Below are 19039 nucleotides of genomic sequence, written 5' to 3'. Positions count from 1 at the left end.
TATTCCAAATGTTACCTATGGTCATGCCACGACATATTACAAAAGATATCTTTGGTCATATCACGATATATTCCAAAGCTACCTACGGTCATATCACGAAATATTCCAAAAGCAATTTCATATCAGGACATATTCCAAAGCTGCTTATGGTCACATCACGACATATTCCAAAGCATCCTATGGCCATATCACGACATATTCCAAATCTACCTGCGGTCATATCACGACATATTCCAAAAGCTACTTATGGTCATATCACGATATATTCCAAAAGGTGCCTATGGTCATTTCACGACATATCCCAAAAGGTGCCTATGGTGATATCACGGCATATTCCAAAAAGGTGCATATGGTCGTATCACGACATGTTCCAAATGCTATTTCAGATCACGAATATTCCAAAGCATCCTGTGGTCATATTAATAGCCTATATATTCCAAACCTAACTACCGCTCCGGTGGCCTAGTGGTTAGAGCGTCCGCCTCGGATGCGGGAGGTCGTGGGTTCGATCCCCGGCCGAGTCATAACAGAGACTTAAAAAATGGTACTAACAGCTGCCTCGCTTGGCGTTCAGCATTAAGAGGTTAGTGTTAGGACTGGTCGGCCTGGTGTCAGGATAATGTGACTGGGTGGGACATCATGCTACATGTCTGCGGCATGATGCCCCAGTGCTAGACATCACTATAAACTGCCACATTGCAGACATCGTAGCGATATGGCTGAAAATTTGTTAAAGCTACGTTAAAAATCAAAATCACATCACATCACATCACATCACCAAACCTAACTATGGTCATCTAACGACATATTCCAAAGTTACATATGGTCATATCACGACATTTTACAAACCTACCTATGGTCATACCACGAAATATTCCAAACCTAACTAGGGTCATATAACGACATATTCCAAACCTACCTATGGAGATACGATCACGTACTTAAAAACCTAACTCTGGTTATTTCACGACATTTTCCAAAAGCTGCCTATGGTCATAACACGACATATTCCAAAAATGCTACCAACGGTGATATCATGAGATATTCCATGAGAAAATTTCCTTCATCTCTCTAGGTCTGTGCAGTTCACATGTCAAATTACGTGTGTTATCTTGCTATCTGAGTTATCAACTTGCGAAGTCATGCAGTAGTTTTATTTATTAAATTATATTTATTCAGATCTATACATCTTTGTGAAGGGGCAAATTTCTGGCGATCTATGAAGAGCACATTAGTTTGAGAACAGAGAACAAGTAATTAGATTTATGGGAACAGGCGCGTATCAAATCGCCATACTGCCACGATCGGTAATGTCTTTTCGAGGGGAAAATTTCATTCTTAATTAAGTATTCGTTTATTTAGGCAACAGGAGACTGGTGGAAACAAAAGCTAACTTCGATTCCATAGTGTAAATGCCAGGATTGAAAGATTGCAGAACTCAGTTACTCAAACTATAAGGTCAAGTTGACCCCAAATTTGGCGCCTCTGGAAAAGAGGCGGCAGAGATATTTGATTCTGATTGGTTACGCTAAATACTGGGCTTGTTTCCCCCACTAAATTTCCTAGTTTAAATATCGCCACATTAAAAATTTAATCAGTCTAAGCTTTTCTGCAAGAGAAAGCGAGAGTAAGAAGACTACGAGAGTAATTTGGGAGAAATTCTCTCGAAAAACTGTTGTCGAACTGTTGTCGAGAAAAACCATCGAACAAATCTGGCGATAGAAGCGAGGAACGCTAAAAGCTCAAAGGTATTTGTGACAGTTCCATGTAATTTGTTGATGCCATATATAATGCTTTGCTGAATTTATTTACTTATATTTGCATGAACCTATTTGCTACATTCGTATATCATTTTGCTTTATGAAGTATAACTGTGTTGAGTTTATGCATAGGAAATCGTACAATAATCTTTAGATAAGTTTGACGAATTGTTTGAATTTGTCGTCTTGTTTGCATAATAATTAAGTTCTAAGAATTTCATGCATTACATTAGTTGATATGAGTTACGAGAATTCGTGTGAATTCACCGAATTTAGATTTTCACGTATGATTAAGGTTGGGTGTGTATTCGCCGAACATGACGTAGTAATCCACCTAATGTATTTCATTTATTCACTTGTGTAAATTGAGGCTGGCTCGGAACCGTTATGCCTCGTGTGGTGTTAATGTGTGGTGTTAATGCGTGATGAATTAGCCATTCGACTAACTAGGGTCATTATAGGACATGTGGAGCCGACTGATAGCCTTAGGATCTGTTTAGCACCGAAAATAAGATCTGATAACGAGAGGGGGATAATTCAAGTCCCTGTATTCATAAACAACAGGAAATTTAGGTTGTCTCTATTTGTAATTTTTAAAAGGGAGAAAAGAGCTCTTGTGATGTATTATCTCTGAAACGTATCCTGCGACGTATTATCTCCGAGAAGTATCCTGTGATGTATTATTTCTGCGACGTATTAATTCTGAGACATATTCTGAAACGTATCCTGTGACATATCTGTGAATTTACGTGCTACGCATAGAGTTGAGGACCGAAAGAGGCAAAACAGAGGGAGGTCGAAGGAACAGTACAGTGGAAGTGGAGTGAACGGAGAAGCAGGTACAAGGCATTGACTTCGATTGTTCACTCGATCCTATGATGAACTAATTCTATAAGTAAAACAGATCGGCCACTTTATTTAAATATACTTGTGTTTTGTAATTCGGTGAAAGTTTTATTTCTAGAAGCAGAGTATATTCCTGATGTAATGAATTCTCACAGCTGTTTTATGTAATTGATTAAATTGTTGTTTACATGTACGGGGGCTAGTGTTGGTCTGTTCTATATCTCTGCTCAGATCTCAATCTATTCCACTTGTAAGTTTCACCACTTATATTTATCTTTACTCGAACCGGGCAATAATATCGAGGGCGGTCAACCTCTAAATAACGAGAACCGAATTAAGCGGACATCTTTAAGGAAGGTACAATCCGCCAACCCACACACCTCTTGCAAGATGATGGGACTTTGTGTAAGAGTTCCACAAAGTGGACCGTGGGTACGCGCGCAGTCTTCGAACAACGACTAAGAAAGTATTGCATTACATGATTAGATTCAATGACAAGACTTCAACCGTCGTAATATCATTTTTGTTCTTAAAGTTTAACACGAATCCCTTCTCTTAACACAGCGAACTGAAGAAATACGTATTCAGCTTTCTCAAAAGGTGCCTTTTGGTGGGTTGCAACTCTGTATGGGGCGCTGTAGGGGATAAAAGGTGGTCCTTTGAGAAAGTTGTAGTTTAAATTTCAATGTCATTTGTCGAAACATCTAATTTCACATGTTAAGTCAAATTTTTGGTGTTGAAAGTTCCATTTAATATTTCGAGTTTAGCAACTTTGTCTGTTGAGTTACATAGCGATGATTGAGATGCATTTTCTGTGTCGAGGGTTTAGGTTTCGCCTTTTGCATTGTACAGCGGTGGTATAAATATAAATATTGTATCTCGAGAATTCTAGTTTCACACGATGAGTCAAAGTGTTTGCGTTGAAAGTTCCATTTCATATGTCGCGTTTCTAAAATGCATTTGCTGAACTGCACAGTGGTGATTGAAAATTTCGAGATTTTACATTTTAATTTTTCCGTCACGCAGCAGTAGTTGAAACTTCAATTTTATATGTTGACAGTTCGAATTTGACACGTTGAAACAATTGTTTGAAAACCCATTTCATCTGACGCGTTTTTTAAATTTTCTTTGTTGAATTAAGAATCATATTGGTTGAAAGTTTCATTTCTAATGTCAAGAAACTCCCATCAGTATGGAAGACATTCTTTTATATATATTCACGTATTTATTCTTGCTCATGTTTTATCCTATGTGATGTTGATTACATTACATGTACTTTGTAATGTTGTCATGGGATAATTATCTGTTCTGTGATCGGGCGCAATGACTGTCTCCCACCGACAAAATAATTCACCCTGTATAAACAAGATCTCTAATGATTTTTATTGCGTTATGTTTTGTTTTGTTTTCTTTTACATTTTTGTACCTGAAATCCTTATAACTAGAGGATGCTTTTAGTTTTGTTTTTTGCATTCCTCTCACATTCTGGAACGTTTTGTCTGTACTATTACTAATTGACCACTTCGGTGGCCTAAGTGATCAGAGCGTCCGCCTCGGATGTTGGAGGTCGTGGGTTAGATCCCCGGCCGAGTTATACCAAATACTTATTTAATAAATGATACTAGCAGCTGCATCGATTGGTATTCAGCATTAATAGGTTAGTGTTAAGGCTGGTCGGTCTAGTGTCAGAATAATGCGATAGGGTGGGGCAGGACTTCGGTCTGAATATGGCCAATTTACTCCATAAGGGCTAGTTATGCCATGTATCGATTAGCAATTGCTGAAAAATAGCATTAAACCCAAGACAAGAACAACAGCAACAACAAATAAAACTAAGGGATTTGGACAATTGATAGCGTGCGTGGGGACAGGGGCGAGCGGTATACCTTGTACATAAAATCCACCCTATGTGCAAGAATGGTTTCAACGTTTAATTACAGGATTGAATAAACCCACCTCTTTTCACGGAAGACTGTGAACATAGACTGGTGTCCTAAATGAGAGAACGTTATCTAGCCACAACGTGTGTATGCGGTAAAATAACTTCAACGATCTAATGTTTCTTATTACCTGATGCAATTCCGAATCGTTACAAAATTTTCCAAATTTTCTAAAGTCTACTGTTCCAAGTTGAATAAAGCAAATACTCTATCACATTACTGTAAATATGGAATATCTGCATCCAGAATCATCCCTTCACACGAATATCCAACAACTGGAATGCTTAGTAGTGAAACTGAGACATTTACACTGTTCTGTTTTGAACATTAACTCTAAGCGAACTAGAGTCAACGTATGTGACCCATACAGACCTTGCATAGACATTCCGCGTTGAATAATTATGTGGTTTGAGTCAAATATTCTATTTAATCGGAAGGACATCTGCTCTTTGAATTATAATTGGTTAAAAAAAGTACTTAGAAATGTTACTGCATTTAGAAATCTGCAGAAAAATTCTACAGGAGCCAAAGGGTCGTTTTAATTATTCTTTCTTTTTTTTCTTCTCCAAGCTATTTCCATTAAAATAAAACTATGTGATAAACATAATCTCAGATGGGTAATGATTTAATATTGCATCTATGAAACTCTTTGAATAATATCCAGCTTTTGAGAGCCAAGGTTCGCCAATCTGGACATTATTCAACGAGTTTCAAAAGGTAAATATTAAGTTAGTACTATATACAGATATTGTAATCTTTTGTTCATTTTACAGAGTTTGTAAAAAAAAAGGGTTTTAGATTTTCTTTTATTACATAAAGGTTGCTTGCATACTTAACAGTTCCAGATAATTTAAATTATATAACTGAAGCATACAATGGCAAATTCGTGTCTTCATTTGATGCAGAGGATTTTAAAAGTTGTTGTGGGGTTTAACGCCATTTTTCAGCACACGATTGGCTATGCATGGCGGCCAGTATTAATGGTGGAGGAAGAACCCGGGAAAACCCCGAGAAGAACCACCGACCCACGAGAAGCTACTGGCAAGCTTTCTCACATACCCATATTGGCCGAATCCTGGACGCGAACCCACACAGACAGAGGTGAGATGGCAGTGATCCGTAACGGAGAGCGCTTTAGACCACTCGGCCACTCGGGGCCCCGGTTTTAAAAGTAATATGCAGGTGATCTGTTTGCTTGAATGTGTTTTGAGCGTGTGTTTCGTTGATAGTTCAACAGGATACATACGGTTTAAAACTCTACAATATTAGTGCAGTAATTTCAGGGCAATACTGATCTGTTTATCTCACATTTGCTAGATATTGTTTCCCGAAACCTGAAAGAAATTAATGTTAATTTAACTGATGTATTGAAGTAATTTATGGTGTTTTCCTTAAGAGATGAGTTGTAATGACGTGAAACGTCTGTAACCCCGTTATGCGGTATGGGTTAGCTAAGGTAATAATAATAATAATAATAATAATAATAATAATAATAATGTGGACGTAGGAATGTATGATGTCATGTGAAACAAGACGCAGGAAAAATGATTAAATATTGTCTGAGTTTGAATTTTTCCGAAACTTTGTACACTGCGAATCATGTTTGTGCTATGTTGATAGCCATTAATTCGCATGTGGCATAAATTTGCAGTCATGATCAAACATCCTTTAAATCTTGCTCAGATGTTAATAAAATTAGAAAAAAATCTGTATGGCTCACAGTTATAGGGTACTATCAAAGACTGTGCACACACACACACACACCACGAACGGTGGAATGATCTTCAGTTTTAGACATTGTCATCTTTTTACGAAAGCTTTCAGTGAAATCACTATAGCTCCTCCCACTCTTCCATTCTAAGAAGTGCATTCCAATTTGATTAGATGTATATATCAATCAAGTTACGTCATTCAAGTACGCTGAAGTAACAGAACAAACTGTACTGAGGTGAGCCTACTCGTATGTGGAGAAATTCGTAGGGTAAAATGAAAGCCAGTATTCTTCTTTTCTTACTGCTGGATAAAGCCCTTCTAGGTATTTCAAATTGTTCAGAAGCATCGTGTCACTGCAATCCAATAATCCAAACTGTAACAGAATCGTCGTTTAACTCTGAGAAGAAACATATGGTAACTGTGACATTCCAGTTACAGGCTGATCAGGTCAAGCAAATATTTGCGAATGTGTCCAGTGCTCTCTCGGACAACCAAGATGTCCGTTTCCATAACCTTCTAAAACTTTTGGATCTTGACTCCCGACCAACAGCCTGAAAAGTCTTGCAGCTAATGAGATGTTTGCAAAATTGTGTATCTACAAAATTTTTCCAAATGCAACTTTAAACAAATATTGTTATTGTCCCCGTAATGGGTTGACCATTGGGTCGGTGAACCATCCCAAAGTCGCCGTACAATCTAGCGTGATATAAGACAACGCACACAGACACACGCGTGCACAAACTCACGTGCAAACATTCATGTAATAAGCAATATTTTATGATGTACAATTTAGATAGGCAAATACAAATATACAGTGTTTATACTTTGTGATACTGTCTGTTGATCGTGTTGATCACCAAATCAGACCCAATTTAATATTTTCTTGGTTAGCTTTTAACTTACAATACAGACACGTTATACACTGTATAGCATGATGTTCTTAAAAATGCACATGAATGGAAACACACCATTCTTAGTTACTGGCGGAATAATGATTCCCACTGTTCCCAAATTAACATAAATGCTTCTTTCTTTACAGATTTGATTGCAATATATTTTTCAAATTACAGTGGTCTTTAAGAAAACTTTTAAATCATCTAATAGAGGCATATCTCCTTTTAATTTACATATATAAATTTGGCCAGAAGAAAGCAAAAGAAAAATGTTGTTAAAATATTCCATCTCTACTTGTTTTTCAAAATATAGCAGTTGTTTCACTTGGCACAATATATACTTTATTCGGAACCCAGTGGGACACATCATTCCACAGCCTGATTATTACATTACATTCCCAAAACAAATGCAGCATTGTTTCTGGGGCAATTTTACAAAATGTACATTGATCAGTATCAAACAATTTTATTTTACACAGAATGAATTCATTGGTAAAATTCTGTGAGTAACCCGAAATTGAAACAATTGTATTTCAGAGTTTCTTGTTACTTGAAACGTTTTAGCATGTATGTTAGGCCATATGTCCATATTCAAGCTGAAAAGTTCATTCCATTAATTTTCCTAGTTTTCCTTTTTCAAAAGTGATTTTTATAGTCTTAAAATCGTTTATTGTTATAAAATACATTTTTTAAATGGAAAGGAATAAATGGTCTGAGCAGTTTTGTTATATCGAACTGTAGCTTTTTACATAGGGACTTTACACATTTAATTATAACTTGAAAAGTAAGGAAATTTGTAGTGAGACCATATATAGCTTTAAGGTTATCAAAGTCAATGATAGTTCATGATCTGTAATAAAATCACCAATATATAACACATTATGTTCAAATCAAATCCCGTAGAAAATTGGTACCTTGTTCTCCCCTGTAAGAGAGTTATCCATAAACTTGTTTTCCTAAGATCTTCTCCTGTCCGGATACATTTTTCTCTATTAACAGTTTTCATGCCAGTAAAGCAGCGTCCAATCCAACCTCAAACGTTTTGGTAATGTTACGTTTCAGTCTTTAAATGCTTGCAAAAATGTATAATAATTCAATAGATGATTCTAACGATGCAAAAGAGTAATCAAGAATTAATGCAGCGTCATCTGCCAGCTGAGACAGTAAATATTCTGTTTCCTTTATGTTGATACCTTTATATTTATTATCATTATTAATAGTATCAACACAATTTCTGCACATAAGAAGACGAGATATAGAGGTAACACTGGTCAACAGTGAAATCATTACTGACTTGAAAAGGCCCTAATCTGTAGTATTTTGGTGTGCCGAACACGAATATAACCGTGAAAAATTTGTATTGGCTCTCGTTTTGAAGATATTCATATACCTCATTTTCTATGTTTCACTGTGTAAATTTCTCCAGTAGGACTGCAGCAACATCCGGAATAATGATGTAACATTGCATAATACCATCATGCTCACATCATCCACAGTTGATTGCATCATTTTCTGATGCAATGCAATACTAATGCCATGCGGCTGCTGAAGTAAGTTGACGTCAGCAGTGTACTATACATGTGTAGGCCTATTATACTAATGCCAGGCGGCTGCTGAAGCTGACGTAAGCAGTGTACTATATAAAGCCCAATCAGATAGGTTCAGCATTTAAAATATTTTAGACGTTGTGTGAGACAGTTCAAGCTACTGTTACATAAAACTTATTATTTTATCCATTTACGTACAATAAAGAACAGTAATGCCTCGAAAGTGTGTTAATACCGCGGACAATTTTTGCTATATTTGTGGGGAAGTGACATTTGCCAACCAGAAGAAAAGTATCAATTCTCAAGTGAAGAAGCATATCATCTTTACTTCGGATGCAAGGTTGGTGACCAAGACAAGCCTTGGGCTCCGCATATATGCTGTGCTACATGTACAACACAGCTTTCACAGTGGTTGAATTGCAAAAGGTCATCAATGCCGTTTGCAGTCCCAATGGTGTGGAGAGAGCCAAGCAACCACCTAAATGATTGTTACTTCTGCTTGGTTCCTCCTCTTTCCGGCGGAATAACGAAGCGAAAGAAGTCGAGAATAGTCTACCCAAACATTCCGTCTGCATTGAGACCAGTTCCACATGGTGAGGGACTTCCTATTCCAGAACCTCCAGCAGAATATTCTCTTGATTCATCTGACGAAGACAAAGGTGAGTCGACCTGTTCTTCTCCTGGTCCATCAGCATGCAGTGATCCAGATTTTCACTGTGGTGCATCATCAACCCCACACAGAATAACACAGGAAGAACTAAATGACCTGATTCGTGATTTGGACTTATCAAAGAACAAGGCAGAATTGCTAGGATCAAGACTCCAACAATGGAATCTTCTAGAAGAAGATGTCACAATTACTGCATATCGAAAGCGCCACCAGCAATTGGAGCCTTTCTTCAGAAAGGAAAGTAATCTGATATTCTGTTCCGATATTGAGGGCCTCATGAATGCTTTAAAAATCACTCATGACCCACAAGAATGGAGACTATTTGTGGACTCTTCGAAACTGAGTCTCAAGGCTGTGCTTTTGCACAATGGAAACATTCTTCCATCTATTCCAGTAGCGTATGCTGTCCACATGAAAGAGACATACGATAACTTAAGGCAGCTACTGAATTCCATTGAGTATAACAAGTACAGCTGGCACCTCTGTGGTGATTTGAAGGTAGTTGCCCTTTTAATGGGACTGCAGCAAGGATATACAAAATACATGTGTTTCTTATGCGAGTGGGATAGCCGAGCAAGGGAAATGCACTACATGAGGAAGGAATGGACTCACAGGCAGAATGTAGCCATTGGAGAGAAGAATATCCAACACCCAGCTCTGGTTGAGGCTCAGAAAATCTTGCTACCACCCCTTCACATCAAACTAGGTTTGATGAAGAACTTCGTGAAAGCCATTGACCGGACTTTGCCAGCATTCCGATACCTGCATGAAAAATTCCCTCGACTCAGCGAAGCAAAGATTAAAGAGGGAGTTTTTGTGGGTCCTCAGATTCGAGAGCTTTTCAAAGATGACCGGTTCAACAACTTGCTGGAAGGTGACGCGAAACAAGCATGGAATGCTTTTCGCCTAGTTTCTACAAACTTCCTCGGAAATGTTAGGGCAGAAAACTATAAGGAACTAGTAGAAGACATGTTGATGAAGTATAAGAAACTTGGCTGCAATATGTCTCTAAAGATTCACTTCCTTCATTCCCATTTGGATTTCTTTCCTAGCAACTGTGGTATTGTTAGTGATGAACACGGCGAACGTTTTCATCAAGATATCGCAACAATGGAACAAAGATACCAGGGAAAATGGTCCACTACAATGCTGGCTGACTACTGCTGGACACTCCTCAGAGATGCTCCCGAACAGCTGTACAAGAGACAGGCGAAGAAATCTAAGATGTAGTCAATGACTTGATTTTTTATAGGTAGGCTATTACAGTTGACCTTTTACTATTGGAATGCATTTCGTTATGTAAACATTAATTTCTTGCAGATTACAAAAAAACTAGAGCCAATTTTGCAATTTGACTGTCATATTCGTGTTCAGCACATAAAAATTGATAAGAATTGACTAATTTTATTTCAGTAACATGACTTTTGTAAAAATTTGTTGTCCAGTGTAATTGGTCTCCCTGTCTACAGCCTCTGGAAATTTTGAAAAACGCTGAAAGAATGCAATGTCGTAAAACTGACAATGAGATATTGCAATAAAATGTTTCGGTCCAGAATTTTAAAAAAATTCGAACATTTTGAATAAATTTCCAGGAAAAAGAATCAAACCGGCTAATCACCAAAAGGCGGGTCAGTTATACAACACCGTCGAAGTAAGCACTGGGCGATCAGAAAACGCTTTAATATCTAGCATGCAAACAAAAACAGACGTGATACCTTTGCATCGTTTGGGTTCCACACGGTCATTATACAGTTGCTATGTGTACTCGATAAATTCATAATATGTACAAATATAAAACGACATGAAGGGTAAAATAAACAAATATCATTATGAGGCAAAGAAACTAACCACTTGATACAGTAGTTTGTGTATGTTCTATCCGGAATGAAAACTACGATCACGGATCATTTTTGTATACATCAGATGCAGAAAATGTGACCTCCATGCTATTGGTAAGTGATATAGTTCGGACAACACTACCAGGATGGAAAGAATTATCGAGAGATGGGAATTCTGAAGAAAAAAAGAAACATGATTAAAGTTAACGGTAACGGAATCAATGTGAAATTGACATTGAAATATGTCATACAAAATAATTCAAAATCAAGATTTATGTAATCAATGAACACATGCCATAAACAAGTTTAAAACAATTATAAGCATCTTTACTACGTCCAAGACCGAGAAAAGAATTGGGACGCATGAATTACCAAATATATTCTGATCATTATCACTAGAAGACTTCAAGATTTCATTTAGAAGTAGAGATTTTACGGCGATTGCTATCACGATACGAATTTTTCAATGCCATTTAACTCTCCGGGTGGCCGAGTCGTTTAAGGCTTTCGTCTTTACGGATCACCGACATATCGCCTCTGTCTGCATGAGTGTGAGTTTCGGGCTCAGACAACCTGTGTATATGAAACAGCTTTGCCAGTGCTCGTGGGACGGTCGTTCTTCCCAGACGTTTCGTGGGTTCTTACTCCACCAAATATACTGTCAGCCATTTATAACCGATCATGTACTGAAAAATTGCGTTAAGACCACTACAACAACAATCTTCTGTAATTCGGCATTTGGCTCTGTACAAAATCTGTATAAAAAAAACCCCCAAAACAAACAGCTTTACTTAACCATTCAACATATGAAAAGACACAACCATGAGAGCGGTTTGGCTATATAAATAGAGATTAACAGGACTGAATACCTATCATCGCAAATAGATATCAACCGCTAAGGATTCTGGCAGGGATTATTACAGGCATGCTTAAAGGAATTGAGAACAAAATGTCCGACATCAATATGGATTATAAAGGGTATTTTTCATCCAATACAGAATGCATTAAATACATCAAGCAATGATGTAGATAGACCTTCCAAAATATAATATAGAAAGATAAAGTCATTGGATTGACAGATGTTATGTGATAATAATGACTGGTGAATTTGAGAATGAATTTAATATTTTTGTAAATGTGCATGACGTATTGAAAATAGGAGTCAGAGGTATGAATAGAAATTGCTTCAAACATATTAGATAGAAAGGCACAGATATGTCGATATATGTTTTTCATATTGCAATGAAGTAAAATTGGGTGGACTACAAAGATGGAAAGTACGATTATCTAGGAGTAACAAATCTTTTCAAAATGTATTTCACCACTCACAAAAAATAGACATCATTGACAGAAATGTAGCGGGATAAATGGATACAGATACTACCTCAAGAGCGCTCTGTTGTGCAAATCGAAACCTGTAAGCATCAATTAAAAAAAATAATGTTATTTGTTGTGATTTCGAAAGTATAATTGCGGCAGAGTCAAAGTGTGAACGCGAAACTAACACAACTCAGTATTGCAATGAACGAGTGTCTATCAGTGAGATGCTTTGATTCAATATCAAAGAAATGTCAAGACGAAATTGATTCAGTACATTTTAGTGTCATAAATAACGAGTGTCACAGGACAGGCTGTGTCATAGACAACGCGTGTCAAGGGCACGTGTACGCGAGAAAAAATCATGGACAGTAAACACAGCCAAAGACATTCCATCAGGGTACTGTTTGTTCCTTAAACCAATAGATGGGATATAAGCAAATAGTTTACAGATGTACCGATAGTGTTAAAATATACTTTACTTGTTGGGTAGTGTGTGTGTGTGTGTGTGTGTGTGTGTGTGTGATTTGGATTTTTAACGTAGCTTTTTAAAAAATTCAGTCATATCGCTACTATGTCTGCAGTGTGACAGTTTATAGTAATGTGTAGCACTGGGGCATCATGCCGCAGACATGTAGCATGATGTCCCACCTAGTCACTTTATCCTAACACCAGGCCAACCAGTCCTAACACTAACCTCTTAATGCTGAGCGCCTAGCGAGGCAGCTGTTAGTATCATTTTTATAAGTCTTTGGCATGACTCGGTCGGGGATCGAACCCACGATCTCCCGCATTCGAGGGGACGCTCTAACCACTAGGCCACCGGAGCGGTCACTTGTTGGGTAAAGTTACCAAACTATTGTACGAGGAAATAAGACAGAAAAATGCAACACCTAATGTATTTACAGAGGAAATTGAAAAACATTTAATTAAACTAATATATGATATACTTATATGTGAGAAAGAAAATAATGAGATACAATTTGCGTCAATCATCACTTAAAAAGCAAATATGGTTTCCAAAATGCATGCCATTATTCATGCATAATGTGACAGATTATTCAATAATCTGTTCATAAAAGCATTTATTAAAAATAATCCAGATAGATAAAACAATTATGCAGAACAATGGCGAGAAATATGTTCCATTCAGTCAAGATTGCAAACTTGACTGGTTCGTGAAAGAAAGAATAGATAAAATAAATGCTACGTTTGTAGATAGCTTTATATTCATGGGATAATCTATTGAATAACTGGCTAAAAGATTAAGTGCTGAAAAAGGTACCGAGATGATGTAACAGTTTACATATATTATGGAGGTTGATACAGCGTGTTCCGTGCAAACTACACTCTGCTCGCTACTGTAGTGATCCAGTTCTTGTACGTGTATATGATGTCTGTTTAAGAATATTTGGTGTAAACCTTGAATTGGTCACATACAGGACATCTTACTGATGGTTGAGAGAAAGAAGAGGTTTATTTAGTGCTCATATGACATAAGATTCGCAGAAGCCAACCACGAATACAACATGACCCAATACGGTAGGATCAAAATGTTCTTGAGGCAAATATAATTACGTGTGTACCTATACTGTAACAACCTTTATGCAAAGTAATTGAGTCAATTAAAAAGAAACGTTCGACGTGACACTGATAAAGAAATTGGAAGGGTAAAAATTATTTTCGAAGCATTCGATGACTGTCATATTGGTTGTAGTTTAGAACTGAAGTTAGAGATTTCATTACACTTGTTTTCTATTTCAAAGACAGTCTCTGTAACTTTACACTCTTAGTAAGAGTGGTGGTTAACTGGATTTGGCTTGCGTTATCTAGAGGACGGCCTACCTAGATATTATAGCCTGGTGGGAGTGGACTTTAGAATTTCAACAGAGAACTGAGCACGAATATTGGGATGAAATAATGCAATACGAGCCCTCTTAGACAAGAAAAATAACAAATTTAATCAAAACAAATTAATAGCGGCAATTCCAATTCAATCTAAATCATTTCAAAATAATTTAATAGCAGTGTCTAATTTGGATTTCTTTCATCATGATAACGAATGGTGAAAAGAGCGCAATGTCCACGACTGATTGCATCACCTTCCTCCCTTGACCGTGTATCAACGTCTTCTTGTTTCCCCGAGCCTTCCTATTATCTACGCTTCACCCCTTCTTGGACTTCCTGCACCCTTATTCTGAACTCGTCACTCCTTTTTCGGACTTCCGTCTTCAGACTGTCCCGTATCTCTCTCTCAGAAAGCTATTCCTTAAAGGACAAAATTACTCCATAATCTCTGTATGTACCACTTCCTACACGTACATAATATTCTCTTACTTACGTTACTCATAATCGTACTAACTATCCACACTGCATAAATTCTGAACAAATTCGATAGAACATCACCCTCACTTCACAGCGACAGGCCATAATTACCGCGTTAGCAGTATATCGATCTTTACCGTACCTCTTTATCTATGCTACCACATGCTCGATTACCATTACCACTGCATAAAATGCATAAAATTCTAGCTCACGGCTATCCCTAATTTACAAGATTATTTAAACATTACAAAATCAGATATAAATATGCTATTATCGTTAACTCACGATAATCAGTATCGTCCTAACAGACAAAGGAAATTATTTCATATAACCCTATGAAATCCTACACATACGAAAACTTGGATAACATGTAATTCTCAATTCTATTAATGAACTAGTAACGGTATAATTAAAGAGATAAATTGCATACAAACTCTAGCATCAACAGATTTCCATGAAATTGAATAAACGATACATAATATGGACCCCATCGTATCAAACAAATTTGCATAAAACAAACAATAACAAATAGAAGATTACGTGGAAAATTAAAATTGCATACCTTAATCCTGTTCTCTTTTAGAAATTGTGCGCCCTATCACTAAACACTGTCGTTTCTTACAAAACAGCCGCCGTGTCCCCTTTTCTTGTTTAACGATGAAAGCATTATTCTTTTTAGGCTTCCTCGGAGCCACTCACTGGATATTTAGACCAAAGAATTTCGACTAAGGTCGTCACTTTAAATTCACATTATTTTCAAAGGGTACGCATTAATTTACTCTGGCCAATCGTAAGCAGCGGTTCCTAAATTTCCCAACATAATCATTTCTTCCGTCAAATTTCAGACAGTATAGAATCTGTGAAGTACGGGTATATCACTTTCCCTTTCAAAAGATTAATCTGACATGGATTACTATCAAGCGGTGATGGTTGGTAGCTCAAATGTTTACTTTCTCAGGACAGCGAAGGAATGCCTTGTCAATTTCACTGTGTCATAAATTCTAGCCTTTCAAGTTTTAACACTGACATGAGGGAGAAAAGAAGAAAGGTCTAGGTGACCCTTCACAAAGACCTTTCTGGTTTAAATGCGATAAACATTTAATGCTCAATAGCATTTAACTTTAAGGTTCAATACAATTCAAAATTCGATACTTTACAGTCTCTTACCTCCATAATAACTAATCTTCGATAAAAGGTGTTATCTCCCTTTCAAATGAAGCTGATGCATGGTTAGAATGGTACAAAACTAACAGTTGCAACACTGTTCTTTACATTAATAAGGAAAGAGAAACATGTCACTAACTACTGAAACTTACATCTTTGAATACAATTGAGTTCAAAATCAGATAATAATTCAGAGAGTTGTTCTCCTTGATTCACAAGTGTAGCTTAAATCCTACATTGAACTGAATCAAAATTTAAGCAAAAAGACCCCAAAAACTAATGCTACAGAGAAAGATTTTTTCAAAGTGATAAAAATCCACGATTTCCTAAACAAAAATACAGAACCTCTCAAGTGAAAAACAACAGTAAAATATGCACAGAAGAATTTTTTTAAAATTGCAGGAAGACCTATCATTTGCCAGAAGAACAATTCTTGACCATGCATTCGTGTGTGTGTGTGTGTGTGTGTGTGTGTGTGTGTGTGTGTGTGTGATTGAATTTTTCACGTAGCTTTAGCAATTTGAGTCATGTCGCTACGATGTCTGCAATCAGGCAGTTTATAGTGCTGTCTAGTACTGGGACATCATGCCACAGACATGTGATATCATGTCTAATCCAGTCCCATTATCGTGAAACCAGGCCGACCAGTTCCAACACTAATCTCTAAATACTGAACCCCAAGCGAGTCAGCTGCACGTACCATTTTTATAAGTCTTTGATATGACTCGTATGGGGTTGAAATCCCACGATCTCACGCATCCGAGGCGTACGCTCTAACGACTTAGGCCATCGGAACGGTCCAACGCATTGGTGCCTGTCAATCTGAAAAACATGACAATCAAATATACCAAACCGATTATAGGTGGATTTAGTGTGTTCCAATGGTTGATATAAGAAATCTCACACAACAGGTGCCCGAACAAATAAGTTGAATGAATAAGACTGTTAATGACAGATACATATACCTTTGTATCAATGTCTAGACAGAAACATACAAGAACAATAACACCATATTCTATGACATTAAGGACCATTCCAGAAACAAAGTGTATGGTTTAAAAATAATGAATAGGACCAAATTGTTAGACTTTTTATGGACGAGTTGATCAGTATTCCAATTAAAGAGATTTATGGGTGTGTACCACAACTTATTCAAACATTGACCGTACTGAAATCTTACAATCACCAAATGTACAGCATCAAGATAATCATCGTTGTCTGTACAAGCGCTTTGTGAGTGACAGTACAATAACCGCTATATTGTTAGGCATCTGATTTTATCTTCATATCAAAGGAGACAAAGAAGATACCCGGTACCATCAACATATTTGGACTTAACCTTTGAATGCAAATATGTAAAGTTTGGCCAAAATATAATGCTGCTAGGTGTGTGTTATACAATGATGTGATGGACTGATATATTTAACTCCGTGTGGTATTTTTTCCGGCTTGTTAGGGGTACTATTTTCCGCACGTTGAGAAAATAATGAATTGCTCCACTTTGCTTGCGTCATTTACTGTGTTGAATAAAATCAATTACCAACAGAAATGTCAGCGACTTTTGTCGTACCAGGCGAGGTCATAAGAGCACGACCGTACATTTGGTGGACGCTGTCTCCTGTACGGACAATGAAACTTGTAAAGCAACATGCACACGAACACCCATCACAAATCTAATAAATAGATACTGGCATTTTTTGTATCACTAGACGATTGACAAAATCTTTTGATTTAAGTCGTCTTGAGTTTAGAAGTTTCATATTATTTTTCACTTGAGTAAAAGCTTACAAAGCAAGAATATTATCTAGATCATTTAAAGTCTGGGTCACCAAATGAGTTCTCTCAACTATTTGTTCGAGTAATACAGTGTATTTTCACTGTTTAATTAAGTTTCTCAGTTGTTGCAATAATTCTTGAACATTGTATCGTGTTCTTTTTATTTATTTTAATATGCTTCATTGGTTTCAAATAATTTGAACTGATAGTGACTTCCTGTAAATCAGAGAAAGTTAATTACTGATTTCTTGTAAATCATAGAAAGTTAATTATTGATCCTCCAATATTTGTCCTCAGCACAGTCTTTGAGCATATTTGGTTGACAAATTTTGCCAGTTTATATTTTCACCTCCTTTGTAAATTGGTGCTACATCTTCGATTTTGCTTTTTCAATTATTAAAACTTTGTTCCTCTCAAGATAGCTCTTCGTGTTCATCACCACCAACAAACAAAATAAGAGTCCCTGAAGTTCTTTACAGGTTCGATATGCGAGTTGATAAAATATATTATGCAGATCTTCTGATGGCTGTTTTTGCAGAACCCTTTGCATCTCTCTATATATTATAACTGCATTAGTGTCACCCATTCTTAAGCTAATATTAAATACTCCTATTATAAGTGAAGATCGTAAAGTAGTATACATTCCTGTGTTAGATACTCTTTCTCCTCGAACTTTTTTTTGTTGTTGAGCTTCTACCGCTTCTTATTTAACTGTTCTAACTTTTCTGTCATGCAGCACAATATGGATGAAAAACAAATTCAGTGTTCAGTTCTTTTTCTCTGATCTCTGTGTTTTGATCGCTCTGGTGGCCTAGTGGTTAAAGCATCCGCCTTGCATGCAGGAGGTCTCTCTTTTTAATTTTATTATATAAATTCACAAAATACCTTTCCTTGTTTTTCTTTCCTGAGTCCTGCGGTTATGCATATGATGTTCAAGTAACTTTGTGTTTATTCAGTTCGTATCGTTAGCATTTCTATTTTGTACTAACTCAATTAAATCTTCCACCTTATGCGAGAGCCAAAACCATTATACCTTCAGAACGGAGAGAGAAAAACAGAGTAGAAACAGGAATATGACAACGATGGCAAAATGAAAGTACAGAATGCAATAATTTAATACCATACTCAAAGATACTAAAGTGATGCAAACTTTAGATTGTTTCAAAATGAGAGACGTATAATTTTGAAAAACGTAAAAGAAAATATTAAACCAAATATGCCGCTGAAAATGTTGGTTATTGCATCAATGA

The sequence above is a fragment of the Sinohyriopsis cumingii genome, chromosome 4 (genome assembly GCF_028554795.1).
Source record: "Sinohyriopsis cumingii isolate HCF-2022 chromosome 4, ASM2855479v2, whole genome shotgun sequence".
In the NCBI taxonomy this organism is placed as follows: domain Eukaryota; kingdom Metazoa; phylum Mollusca; class Bivalvia; order Unionida; family Unionidae; genus Sinohyriopsis; species Sinohyriopsis cumingii.
The sequence above is the reverse complement of the archived record's forward strand: the minus strand, read 5'-3'. Positions refer to the sequence as shown.